The sequence below is a fragment of the Xiphophorus maculatus genome, chromosome 3 (assembly GCF_002775205.1).
Source record: "Xiphophorus maculatus strain JP 163 A chromosome 3, X_maculatus-5.0-male, whole genome shotgun sequence".
Lineage (NCBI taxonomy): Eukaryota > Metazoa > Chordata > Actinopteri > Cyprinodontiformes > Poeciliidae > Xiphophorus > Xiphophorus maculatus.
Genome location: NC_036445.1, coordinates 22,796,283 through 22,809,214, shown reverse-complemented (window position 1 = coordinate 22,809,214; position 12,932 = coordinate 22,796,283). Strand labels below are relative to the sequence as shown.

Genomic DNA, 12,932 nt, shown 5'->3' with positions numbered 1-12,932 from the left:
ATTGATACTTTTTAGCCCGTGAGAATTCCTGAAACATGGTAAAGAGCTTAAACATCCCATGTAACTGCAGGTGAATTTTCAAAGTTCTGATAAAAGCCTCAGCAACTCTCCTAGATGAATACACTGGTCCAACATGCATGCACCTACACCAGTGCAGCTGACATAATCAAAGCCATTCCTGTGCAGAGATTAGACTCTCTGAGGCCTTTGACTCAATAAATTCCACTTGAACAGTGCTCTGGGGTCTAAGCATCCATGGCCCTGACAACTCAATTACTGTCATAGAAGAACTTGAGAGACTTGGGGGGGTGACTGTACTGAGCCGGGAAGTTACAGCATGAGGATTAATTAAAGTAATGTTTGCTGAACCTTACGTGGGGGATCATGTTAGATGGGGGACTTCAAATGCAAAGGTGGACTTGAATTATATGTCCTGTGTAAAAATAAGACTGCCAAAGGTTAAGTTTTTCTATGACTGACCAGATGTTTTAAAAACTATTTATTAGTACAAAAAGAACCTGATCTATTTCATGTGTAACACAGATCATTCCAACTTTTACTTTTTTTTCTATAGTTAGAAAGATTCAAAAGGGTAATTCAAACTGAAGAAATGTTATTATCATTCTTGTAACACAGCAGTTGGAAAAATATTTTCCAACTGTTGGGAAAAATTCAACAATTGTCTGTATTATTGTCAATAATACTGCAAAAGGGCTTGCTTTATCTGGCCATGTGCTGTGGAAGAAATACACTGTGTTTAAGGTTGAGTAGAATATTTAGTTTGTGTTTAGTTTCTGCATTTGGACCTTCAATCTGCACTCTCAACACATGCTGTTGGTCTACAATTTATGTTTTTACCAGCTGCGCCCCAGGTGAAACATGCTGCCATTTTACAAAGTTAATTTTTTGCCATTGCTGCCCTATTGTTGAAGCCTAGCTAATATGCTGATAAGAAAACTTGATATATTCATCCTCGGTAAAGATACCGTTTTTAAAAGCCTTTTGAACTCCACTATACACTGTCCATGTGTGGCGTTGTTGCAAAATATTCAGCATGCAGAAACTTTATGTGGTATGAGGCATAGTCAAAATGCTTGTAAATAATGCTGTACCTACATGTCCAGCTGTGCTCAGGAATCTTATGTACAAATGCATCGTGTAGATTACCTGTGTCAGACAATAATATTTGCAATTTTAGTAAACCCTGCTCTGAATTCAGTCAGATTTACCTCAAGACTGTGGAACAACTGGCATCTTCATTTATTTATACCTCCACGAACAAGATTATGTCATATAGATTTTGTTTAGATTGTATTAACATGCATGTCTTTTTTATTCTTATTATCTGTTTACTACTGACCATTTTATGTCTGGAATAAACGACGATGACGATAATATTGTCGTCCACAAAAATGGATTTTAGGTCATACAAATTATTTTATTAATTTAGCAAAAAGAATTCCCTAATAATCTCAGTGTCTGTTGATCGAGTAAAAGAGACAGAATTGGCTGCTATTGTACATACTTAAGCGAGTCATGCGACCAGCTCTGTTCTGTGCTTAGAAATCTTACACTGACCTTGCAATCTTACAAAATTAGGAACCTAACACAATTAAACAAAACAAAAAAGAAACTAATCAGAAACAACTTTATTTGCATAGCTTGTGCACAAAACAAAGATAATGACTTTGCTTTATTTTTTTTTAATTATTTTTGTAGACGTGCAGTGTTTTTACAAAAGAAGAAGACAAGGTTGAGTTTACTCAAATATGCATTTGTGAAATTATGGAACATGTTACTGTATGTTACAAAAGCAAATTATAAAGTGGGCATTTCAGGAAGCACTCAAAAATGACTGAAAAAACTAAGTTCACTGAATGAATTCAGCCCCATTATGGTTCATATGTAAATTTGTTGTTCATGAGCTACAATATTGTACAGCATTGCACTAGAGTTATAAAGTCATTAGGTGGTAAACAAATTATCTAATTGGGGGATTCCTCTGCTCAAGTTAATTTCATTTACTTGCAATGAATGGCAGCCTTTAGAAATCTAATACAGCATCCACTTATTGAGTCCCTGTTACAATGAAGTTCTAAGTTTTCTGTAAACTGCAGAATTTGACCTTGGTTCATGAGCACTGTTATCAACTAAGACAGCAAGGTGTTGTGTAACTGATCATCACAAAGAACCAGGGACACAAGATTAGGTAGTGTAGCAGTAAGTAACCCGGTATGTGCTTACATCTCAAGGATCCAGCTTTAACAATACAAAGTGATAAAGCGGGAAGACCTGGTTGAAGAGATCTTCAACCAGAGAGGTTGAAGATCACATGAAGCCTAGGATATTAAGGCTAGAGAGCAAAATGCTAAAGAACTAAAGATTTATCTTTTCGCAGCGGTGATGCTTAGAGACTCACCAGACAAGAAAAACAGTACGAAAGGAAAACTGTGCAGAAAGTTTCCAGAGTTTGCAACCCATTAATTTAACATAGATCCCACAGACACATCTAAAACACGATAAGTAAAAACGTTAAAATAGTTCTGCTGAAACACCAAAGTGATAAATAGATGCCCACTTGAGTATTACAGCTAAAAAAGTTCTAAGAGCTGATTTATCAACTCGGTACATTCTCATTACATTTCTCATTTGAAATATGCAGTTTCAAAAAGCAGGGCAAGTTTTTTTTTTATTTTTTTTTTTTATGAAAACAATGAATAATACACTCAACCATAATGGCCTCTATGGATACTCACAGCTACAGTCTCCAGTGCTAAAGAGAATTTTTAATTTAAAATATATATTTCTCAAAGCTAAGCACAATAAACGTAACATGTTGTCTAACTTCATTTGGAATGGAGTTAGACAAACCCATGCAATAAAATTAATCTCTGGGTTCTAGAGTCAACAGAAGACTTAAATGGACACAGCAAAGGGTGAAATGGTTTAGCTCTCCTCAGTCATCTTTGGAACTGTGGAGTAAACACAAGGTATGAACACAGCAAGCTCCAGCCTCATGATATGGCCTTCCAAGAACTGCAAACAGGATTCTTAACTTTGAGAAAGTTAAGAATGGCAGATTATTTGAATGTTTTTGAGGACTCCTAAGATACATACACACCTACACAGAAAGGGCATGAAAGCCTCCTTCTAGGCTTCCCTGGGGTCAAAAGGTGACATTTATTGCCCTAGGAAGTCAGGTGGTGTGCTGACTTTGTTTAAAGAGATTAAAGTAAGTGTTTTATCTCTCAAGCTAGGTAAGCTTCACATCTACATGGGGTTGTTTTCTATCTTACACCCAAAAGCTCTTGTGTGATGCTAACCCACGTCCGTAGATGGTCAATTTCCAACAACTCCAGTATGGTTCAGAATAACTTCCCAGTCACTCCCTAATAACTTTACACACACCATTTGTAATTGAGAAATCTTCACGGCAAATCTGTCAAGAAAACGCAAGTGATGATGTAATTAGAAACTGTAGATGAAGAGAATAAGATAAACTGTCAAAACTTTATGATGGTACTGTGGTGTAGTTTAGAGGCTGTCGGTTTCAATTTATTTCAGAACATTCATGCCAAGTTAGTTCATTTCACAATTAGAAGGTGTCAAGTCCTCAAACAGAGTTTAAGGCGCAGTGATTGATTTTTTTCCCCCTTTGTTAAATTTATCCTAAGATAATGAGGCTCAAAGCACAAGTGTGATCTATGGAGTCCTGCTGCAGCCCTGGGGCATCCCTCGAGACACAGTACAGCTGGAACAGGCTTGACGTCTCTCATCTCATAGTAGTAATGTTGAAGGCCTTGAAAGACACAGTGCTGCACCCAGGGGGCGGGGAGAAGGATCTGCCTAGAGCATGATCATGCAAACCAGACAGAATAAGAAATGTCTTCATCTGGCACTGATTGCTGACAGTTGCACTACTTGCAACAGAGAGGCCCACACTGATTAAGAGTGGGCTATTTTCATGTATCTTAATTAGGCAGATGGCTTTTTAGCTGGAGCAGCAGAGCACTAACGGCACTGCTGCTCCAACTTAATTAAAGTTTTAACAGCACTGATAACGATAGCAGCCTGTCCTACTATCTCAATAGACATGTTTCAGGTGAAGAAAGCTTAAACGCAGCCTGATGACTGGAAACAGCCACTTGTCGGCTCGACTTGTTGATCTTTTACCAGTTAGCGAACGTAACATACGTAGCACAGGATCTCCAGTTGAGCCACGTTCCCACGCATGTTTTGCACCCGTGCATTGACCTAAGAGGCTACATATGGTACACGTTTAATCCACAACTGCATAATTTATCTAACTGCTATGCAACCGTGGCATAGCTAGGCAGACGCTTTGTCTGCACCGATGATGATCAACTCACAGCAGCTACTTTCTGATTAATTCTGCCAACCCCTTTATGACCAGTTTTGGGGATTTTTTTTCAGGCCTTTAAATGTTAAATTACAGATAGTCAGGTGATTCTCAAATATGGGGTAAACAGAAAAGATAACTTGAGAAGTACACTTCAGAAGAAAAGCAATATACTCCTCCTAAAATAGTGCAACAATGTGAATTCTATAGCCTCCATCGTAAGGCAGACGACTATATGCCATGGGGGGATAGAAAACGAAACATATACTTGACAAAACATGACAGAACTTGTTCCACAAAATGCTCATTATTATTTCAGTTCCAGACACACATGGATACGTCAAGCTGTTTGACAGCCAGTGAAGGTGTAAGCCAAAAAGTAAGGTGTTTAAAAGCGAACTTAGAGGCTATGAAAAGGATTATAAGGCCATTCGACAAGAAACCGTATGTCAAAGACAGAAAAGAGCCTGAAATCTGGTGCCAATGTCATACCAAAAATCAGTGAGTTTATGCGGTTAGAGAATGAAGTAGTTTATTTTTGCATTATGTTCTAATACATTTCACTACATGAAGAGAAAGTCAAATCATGTATGTAAAATAGTAAATCACTGAGAAAATTCCATATCAGCAGGCTGAAAATTTAGAAATAAAAATCTCTCTAGTGCATTTTCACATGTTTGAAGAGGGTTTATCAATAATTTACACCAATAAGAAGAGCTCATATGTCAATGTGTAATACAAAAGAGTTTCACTCGCACACATGTCCCAAGAGTGATCCTCTGATCCTTTAGCATTTAATGTCTTCTGTTTCACTGCTTTGATTTTCAGTACCCTCACTCCAGGCTGGTGTTATTTCAAACAACAGCCTTGGTACAGTGCACTCATTACATGTAAGAAATAAACACAATTTACAAGTAAACTTGTTGAAGTATATTGAAAAGCAATATAGGGGTTGTGCTAAAAATTCAAACATGAAAACAAAAACTGTCGGCCTGATAAGACTGATCAGAGGAGAGTGACGCCCCCTCTCACTTACCACACCCACCAAACTAAGCTCCCACATGTTGGCTCCCATTGCAAAACACACTAGCTCTACCCCTCCCCTAAATATATTCACCCGACCATAGCCCAGGACCCTCACCACACCCCCGGTCTCACTCCTCCCCTCGTCTTGTACACTTTGGTCCACAACATAAACAGCGTGTTCACTGAAAAAGTGGAACAGCTCCAGTTCAGTGTGTGTAGCGGAGAAGGGAGTAAAATCAATGCACTAAGTGCAAACTAAACCCAGGAGGACCTGGGAAGGGGCTCCAATTATTAGTAAACAAAAATAATTTAAAGAAGCATGTTTTAAACATGTTTATCGAGGGAGTCATGGGCAAAGAGCTACATCCACTTGTCTACGACATGATCCTCCAGCCACTTTAGATTCCTACAACTCTTTTGCATAAGTACCTCCAAGTCTTATTGATTTAAAAAAAAAAAGCTTTTTCAATGGCTCAGTGAGAGAACATTTCATTTAGCCCCTAAAAAATATAGGAGATTCATTTTTAAATTATGAGATTTACAAAACTGTCACCCGTTTCTTCAGCAATCCAGTTCTCTGTTATGGAAGGAGAGAGTTTAACAGAGCATCCTTGTGTTCTGTTTCAATCAGCAGATTAGATGGCAGTCACTCTTCACTGGATGTGCTTGTTGCACATGTTGATTAGTCATTAATTGGCAGCTTTCATTATTTGGGAGCAGCAGCGTAAAGTGGGGCTATAAGAGAGGGCCTGATGTCATGCCGGGGGAGGCTGAATAGCACCACTCTGGGAGAAAAACCTTTTGGAAATGTGGACAGTGCCTAATTGGATGAGGATGTCATTCGGCCGCCTGGGAGAACCGCGAGTTATGCAATAGCACAGATGAATGGACGAGGCTTGGGAGCAGCAACGCTCGTAAAGTTGGCCGCCGTGTTGGTCTGTCTGGTGCTATAGTGACAACATGACTGCAACTAAATGATGTAGTATCCCCCCCCTCCAACGGCCAACGGTAAATAAGAGCTAATAAAGCCATAACTGCATCTGTGCAAGTGTCACGGCTACACCAACACAGACTGTCAAACCCAAACAAAGTTGACCTTGTTTTACTTAAATGAAACATGCCTCCAATCTAGGTGTCCACTTAGAGGAAAGTGGGGAAGAGGATATATTTAAGTTACTCAGGAATGCAAACAAGTTTGGAAAAAAAACATATCAGCAAGGACTTGGTATAAGTCTAATTTAAATGTACTACTACTGTGTAGCTCATTAAACCTCAAGAGCCAGTTCCCTTGGAATAATTATCAAAAATGAAAAGAAACTCATAAACTCATTACTTAGACTGTACACTGTCAAATATGCAAAATGTAAAAACATACAAGAATGAAAGATTTTTTTTTTCAGTATCATTTGAACTTATGTTGACTGGCTTTACAAGTAGGACAGCTTGTCCAATAGGTGAACTCTCTGCTATGTAGAAAAATCCCAAAGTTAACTACTTTCTGTGCCACTCAGGTGGTCAAAAATACATTTAGAGGGAGCACAGATATTAGAAAAGCTATTTATCAGGAAACTTGTTTTCTATGTATTGAGACAGATCATCCATTTTCAAGAGAGCAAGACTTTCAGCACATAAGCTGAAAGTCAAAGTCAATGGAAGTTGTTCCATTTCATCATATTGGCCCAATGTAGTGAACAATGTTGATATTGGAAATATTAGCAGGCTTCTCTAAAATATCAAAGTTAAGGTAGATAGATGATACCTTATAGTTCTTCAAGAGATTGAAATTGTCTAAAATATAAATTGGCAGGTCTAAGCTTTACAAAATATAGAGATCAACAATTAGGCACTAAATTAGGATTGGTCCACCCTAAATTTAACAAAACAAATCTTTTATCAATGGTTTGATATGATTTCTCTTGGCATATTCCATAAGGGCTCTGATCAACAGAGAAAAAACATTGCTACACCAAGCAATGGGGTAAACAGATGAATAATTGGGTAAAAGTAAACTGATGAGGAGAGGTGTCGGGTTCAGCAGTATACATACATGAAAAATTGTTTTGTCATCATGTTGCATCAACATTACATTACCTGTAGCCACCTGAGCCCATGGTACCTCAGGTGTTCAGTTACCCACCGAATAAACGCAACATTCTTAACTCTCACTCAGGCTCTCAGCCATATTTGGACCAGAACCAGACATTGAGAAACTTAATCCACTGGACTTAGTCAAGTAAGCATTGCATCACTTTAGGTCAAAAGTGGAAAGTGGTGAGATCTGGTTTGCACAGGTCCATATTTACAGGGTGGAAGAAGAGGAGGGACTATGGTACACCACAAGGTTTTTTATTCTGGCAAAGATTTAATCTGTTAGAAACAGACTATCACTAAATACGCTCATTTAATAGTTACACCAAGTTGCCAAACAAACACACACAAACAGAAACGGTCTTAGGCTGCAACACCTTGTGGAATATGAACATCTGCTAAATTAAGCCTGCTTATGCAACAGCGTCAATACTTAAACTTGAAAACATTTAAATAAAATAACACTTCCCAACATGCCCGGATTATTTTTGCCAACACTGACAGCCATGCAAAGCATTCTGGTACCTAAGGTGTCATTGCTTCACATTTAAATCCAGTCAGATCCAATGACAAGAACTGTGCTGTGGATTGGGTTAATGGTGTCATGACATCAGTGAGGGAGTATTAACAGCGTATAAGCCCAGCCCAACCAGTGCTGAATGACCGCTGGCTGACGCAAGACCTGATGGAATGCTGCCTGCAGCATGACCAGAAGCTCATATGCCCCAAGTACAAGCTAAAAGGAGCTGCTAAACATTTGGATACTCAGGATTTTGTACACACTGTACAAGCAGAAGATGGCATCTGAGTCCAAAACCAAGGGTTTGACTGTCTGAAACGAAGGCAATCTGAGTAAAGGTTATTGTATAATTACTTGCAATTGCAGCACTCATCAGGCTTCTGGCAGCCAACAATCGTGCAAAGTTCCTGCCCCATCATGCCTTTGCTTAACATGGACTTGAAATAGCAGAATGGTGAAAGAAATCACAGCTCCATTGGTTGGTTGCCATGCGCACAGTGATATGACCACAAAACACAATTTCAGGAAAACAGAAAATAATTATCTCCAAGAGAAAACAACCACAGCAAATGTTTGACTCTGTGTAGTAGTTGACACACAACAAGCCTATTTCTACACATATCAAAGAATTATACTGAATATTTTATATCTGTGCTGACTGCAGTTGGCCTGCACTTATTTAAGCTTAGAATCCCAGCCTGTAAAATTTAGACTATTTGCAAAAAGGCAAAATAGTGTAAGTGGTTTAGTTTTCAATAGTGAAGAATAGGAAACCATGAGAATAACCTAATGGCTAAAGGCAAGCACTTCATGCCAAGTAGTCAACACTCTGAAGTAGCTGTAGCGGCGTCAAGGTGTGAAGGCCGTCCATCGCTGCTTACAATTAAGATGCTTTCGTTACTTTAAAATTGAGGTTTTCAAAAAGTTGCATAAATCATTGTAGTTAGTCATTGTCAGATCCATCCAGGACACAATACCAGTCCATCAGAGGGCATAACCTATTAATAAAAAAAGCTACTCATTTCTTAATCTATCAAAATTTGGTTAAAATGATTCTGAATGTTTGTTATTCTTTCATGTCTTGCATGCTAAGGTTTTCAAACATATTTCCCAAACTTCAGTGGACTGAGTAGGTAAATAAACAATGAATGTTTTCAGTTATTAATATGTACCCTGAGTAATTGCTATGGGGCAAAAAGCATAAATAAAATAACCACAAAACTTTTGAAGCTCTAGGTCAAATTTTAAATCAGTACTTTTCTAACATCTAGGCGTGATAAGCACACAAGTAAACAAGAAAAGAAAAAAACTATTGAAAACTGGACTCGGGTTTATTTATTCTTTCAGGAATGTGTAAAATAATAAAACAGATTATATGAGCTGTACAAGATTTAGTGTTAGTTTTCGTCAGTGGTCCTTGCGGCAGGTAAAACCTTAAGAATGTGGTGCTTTGGACATATAAGACAGAGTGAGCTTAGAGCTTAAAACAAGGCACAAGCAGGAGATTGATCTATAAGGTATTCACAAGCGGTGTAATTCAAATCATATTAATGATTTGAATTTATCAACTTTTTACCTGTATTTAAATCTACCAACTATGTAGTGTTGCATTAATGTGTGTAATGCAAAACACATTAGTACTATGTAGTGTAATGCAACACTACATAGTACACTATAGTGTACTACTGCTATGCTATCTTGGTAGTGTGTGTGCTTTGGGGTGTTTGGGGAGGGGTATTTTGTTGCTATTACCGGTTTCTGCTACTAGGCGTCCCCACATCCTACACAGTAAACTACCTTTCATCTTTTCCTTTCTTCTTCTGGTTTCAGTTGTTACTGGACTGTAATTTGGACCAGTGACTGCATCAATGCTGTCATGAGATTTGCTGCAATATGCTTTTAGAACAGACCAAATAAAAGGGAAGTGTGCAAGTTGAAGCTTGATATGGAAATGCGATTTCAGCCGTATGTGTTAACACACAGCATCAAGTAATGTTTCCAAAAGTTTTTATGTACCTCAGAAAAAAACATGTTTTGCAATTTGAACATTATTTGTTGTGGTATGTCACAAAAAATAAAAGAAAAGCAGTTTGCTATCAATTAGTGATGTTTGATTGGTTGAAGGATGAGCTCACTTATCTGTAACATTTTACCCATATGTTGAAATTTCCACATTTAATTAGCAAAATGCTATAGGAGGAAAAATCAAGAGTATCTTATAATCTTTAATGATGAATTCCAATATGACTGCCTTGAAATGAAATAGTAATAGGTAACACTGATACTACATAAGCTCTTTATATATATACATATATTGCCACACTGTGATCCCTAGGTCACAAAAAAATGGCCCTTTGAAATCGTCCTTATAAAACTTCCAGTCATGGTCAGAAATGCAATGTCAGGGTGTGCAGTTGCATAGATCCAAAGGACTGTCTGGATATATTTTGTAGGAAAATATATTTCAATTGTCAGGCCTTCATGCTCTGCATATCAGTAATATATCTCGTCAGTTGGATGGAGTCTAAACTGGCCTCATTCCCCACAGCTGATCTAATTTCAGTATATTAGTATATGTAAGGATGATAAATCTCACAAAGAGTCATAAAACAAAGAAAAGTGTTGCAGTTAGTCTCTTGATATTGTGCATCCTTGTTTCAGTTTTCACCAAACAGAGCAAATATTCAGGAGTTTTCAGAAATGTTAGATCTAAAGTTTCTTTAAATTTCTTGTGTTTGGTTGTTTTGTCTGTGTGGGCGTGTGCGTGCGTGTGTGTGTGTGTGTGTGTGTGTGTGTGTGTGTGTGTGTGTGTGTGTGTGTGTGTGTGTGTGTGTGTGTGTGTGAGTGTGTGAGAGAGAGAGAGAGAGAGAGAGAGAGAAGGGGACAAGATGAGAGGTTAAAGGGGGGTTAAATGGAAATTTTACATAGTTGTACCTATGGTGAAAGGTAGGAGATAACATTTTGAAAAGGCAAATAAGATCTCCCATAATGTATTCTGAAAAGGAATCAACTGCATAAATTTGCAGGTGGGTAACAGACTATCTTAAAAAGGGACATGTAAGACTTGAAGAAATAATTAAAATTAAAATTCATCCCAGATTACACAGTCTGGTCAGATTTAATGGAGTTGCTTCAACAACCCTGCAGCTGCAAGATCTGCAGGAGAAAAAACGGGGGAAAAAAATCAAACAAAAAATGTCAACGAACCCAAGACTATAAATCTCCTGGAGATAAGAAATATCTCCAAAATGCAGCTACTTCAAGAGATCCTTACACAGTTCGGATCGGACCGCCTGGAACCATCCCAGGGACCTCATCCCCGGAGTCGACTTTGGGAACCACTGCAGTGAAACCACTGGAGTGTCTCTGGGAAAACGCCTCTTTCTCCCCCCTCCCAAAGCCTAAAGAAAATGCTACCCAAAAGAAAACAGCGATAAGGCAAGAATAGTGAAACTCCTTCAGAACTGAGGTGTTGGGCCGGGGAGCGTCGCGGGGTGGGGTGGGGTGAGGTGGGGGTGCTGGTGCTGGTGCAGCGTGGCTATCCACAGAATCCCGCTGGATGGATCACTGTGTTCTGAACTGTAAGCAAAGATCAAAACCCTGCTCCCACTGGAACACCGGGATCAGAGTCGGAAGGTGTTTGGAAAGCGCGCATGAGACTCGGCAGTTCATCGGCATGTTTCGAGACACCGGAACAGGCTGAAGTGATTCCCACTGGTGGGACTGCAACAGTCCACTCCGGTGAATTAACTTGGTTAAAAGTTCAATGACCGCTTGTTGGCTGATGTCAGAGAGAGGGAGCGGGCTCTCTCACTGAGCGGTTACGCAAAGTGCGCACATGAGTTCCCAAACAGCATGTGTCATCATATCGGCACATTAAACTTTTCCTCAGTGTACTAAGGCACCACTTTCGTTTTTGTCCTGCATCCACTTACACACACACACACACACACACACACACACACACACACACACACACACACACACACACACACACACACACACACACACACACACACACACACACACGCCAACCAGTACGATAATACATGTTTATCCGGCGGCGTGCGCTCACCTTCAAGCCAGATCAGATCAGGATGGCTCCGATCCTCGTGGGACATAAACGTCCAGGCAGGATGAAGATGAAGGGGACAATGTACGGAGCTCGATCAGGCCACGTTGGTCAACATACCCAGACTGGACAGATAGACAGAAGCAGCGGGAGGAGGAGGAGAGGAAGAGGAGGAGGGAAAGGAGGTAGGAGGAGGAAGGAGAGAAAACAGTGGTAGCAAAGACTGCGGGGCAGCTCATCTCCTGCAGCTGAGGGAGGAGGACACACGCACGTACACACGCACCCAAACATACAGGAGCGCAAACAAGCTCCTCCCACTTATGCATAGGCCGCTCCCACATGAAAATGGTTCAATAATGAGGCGGTTGGGTCTTGCAAGGAGAAGAGTGCTTCCCTGTCTCTGCTAAAGAAAAGTGTCCACTTTTCAGCCTGATACGGACACCTCCGTCTTTCAGGTTTGATAAGAAGGATGATGTCGTCCGGGCAATATGCAGAGTCAGACTTCTGCCACACACAGTGTTTTACATTTCTTCGTTCGCGTGTTTGTTTACCGCAAACAAGACTTGAACATATGTTTTTCAACAAAGGCCTTATTTCTTTCCTCTCTTCTGTAGAGACCATGTTTGTGAAGTGCATAACAGAACTTACTCGAGTTGTGCATCTCTGCAGCTTCTCATGTTATGATTATGATTGTTATGACTTTTCCTTTCAGAAATATGTTAGAGATTTTTAAAAAAAATAAATAAAAATAACTTGAATCTGTTAATGAAGATGGAACTTTCATTCTTTTGCTTCATTCTTGTTTTTTACTCAACACAACTTAGAAATCATCCATACACCCTTGTCCCAAGTGGGGTCAGGAGGGG

General features: G+C 39.4%; 1 protein-coding gene across 1 annotated transcript in view; it reads right to left on the bottom strand.

The window, feature by feature from the left end:
• The window catches only part of LOC102225386 (growth factor receptor-bound protein 10), a 71,121-nt gene extending 58,815 nt beyond the window's left edge, over positions 1 to 12,306 (bottom strand). Inside the window, exon 1 of the mRNA XM_023330704.1 lies at positions 12,070 to 12,306. The gene's annotated coding sequence lies outside the window, so the exon portion shown is untranslated. The remainder of the gene's footprint in view (positions 1 to 12,069) is intronic.
• Between the last annotated feature and the right edge of the window lie 626 nt (positions 12,307 to 12,932).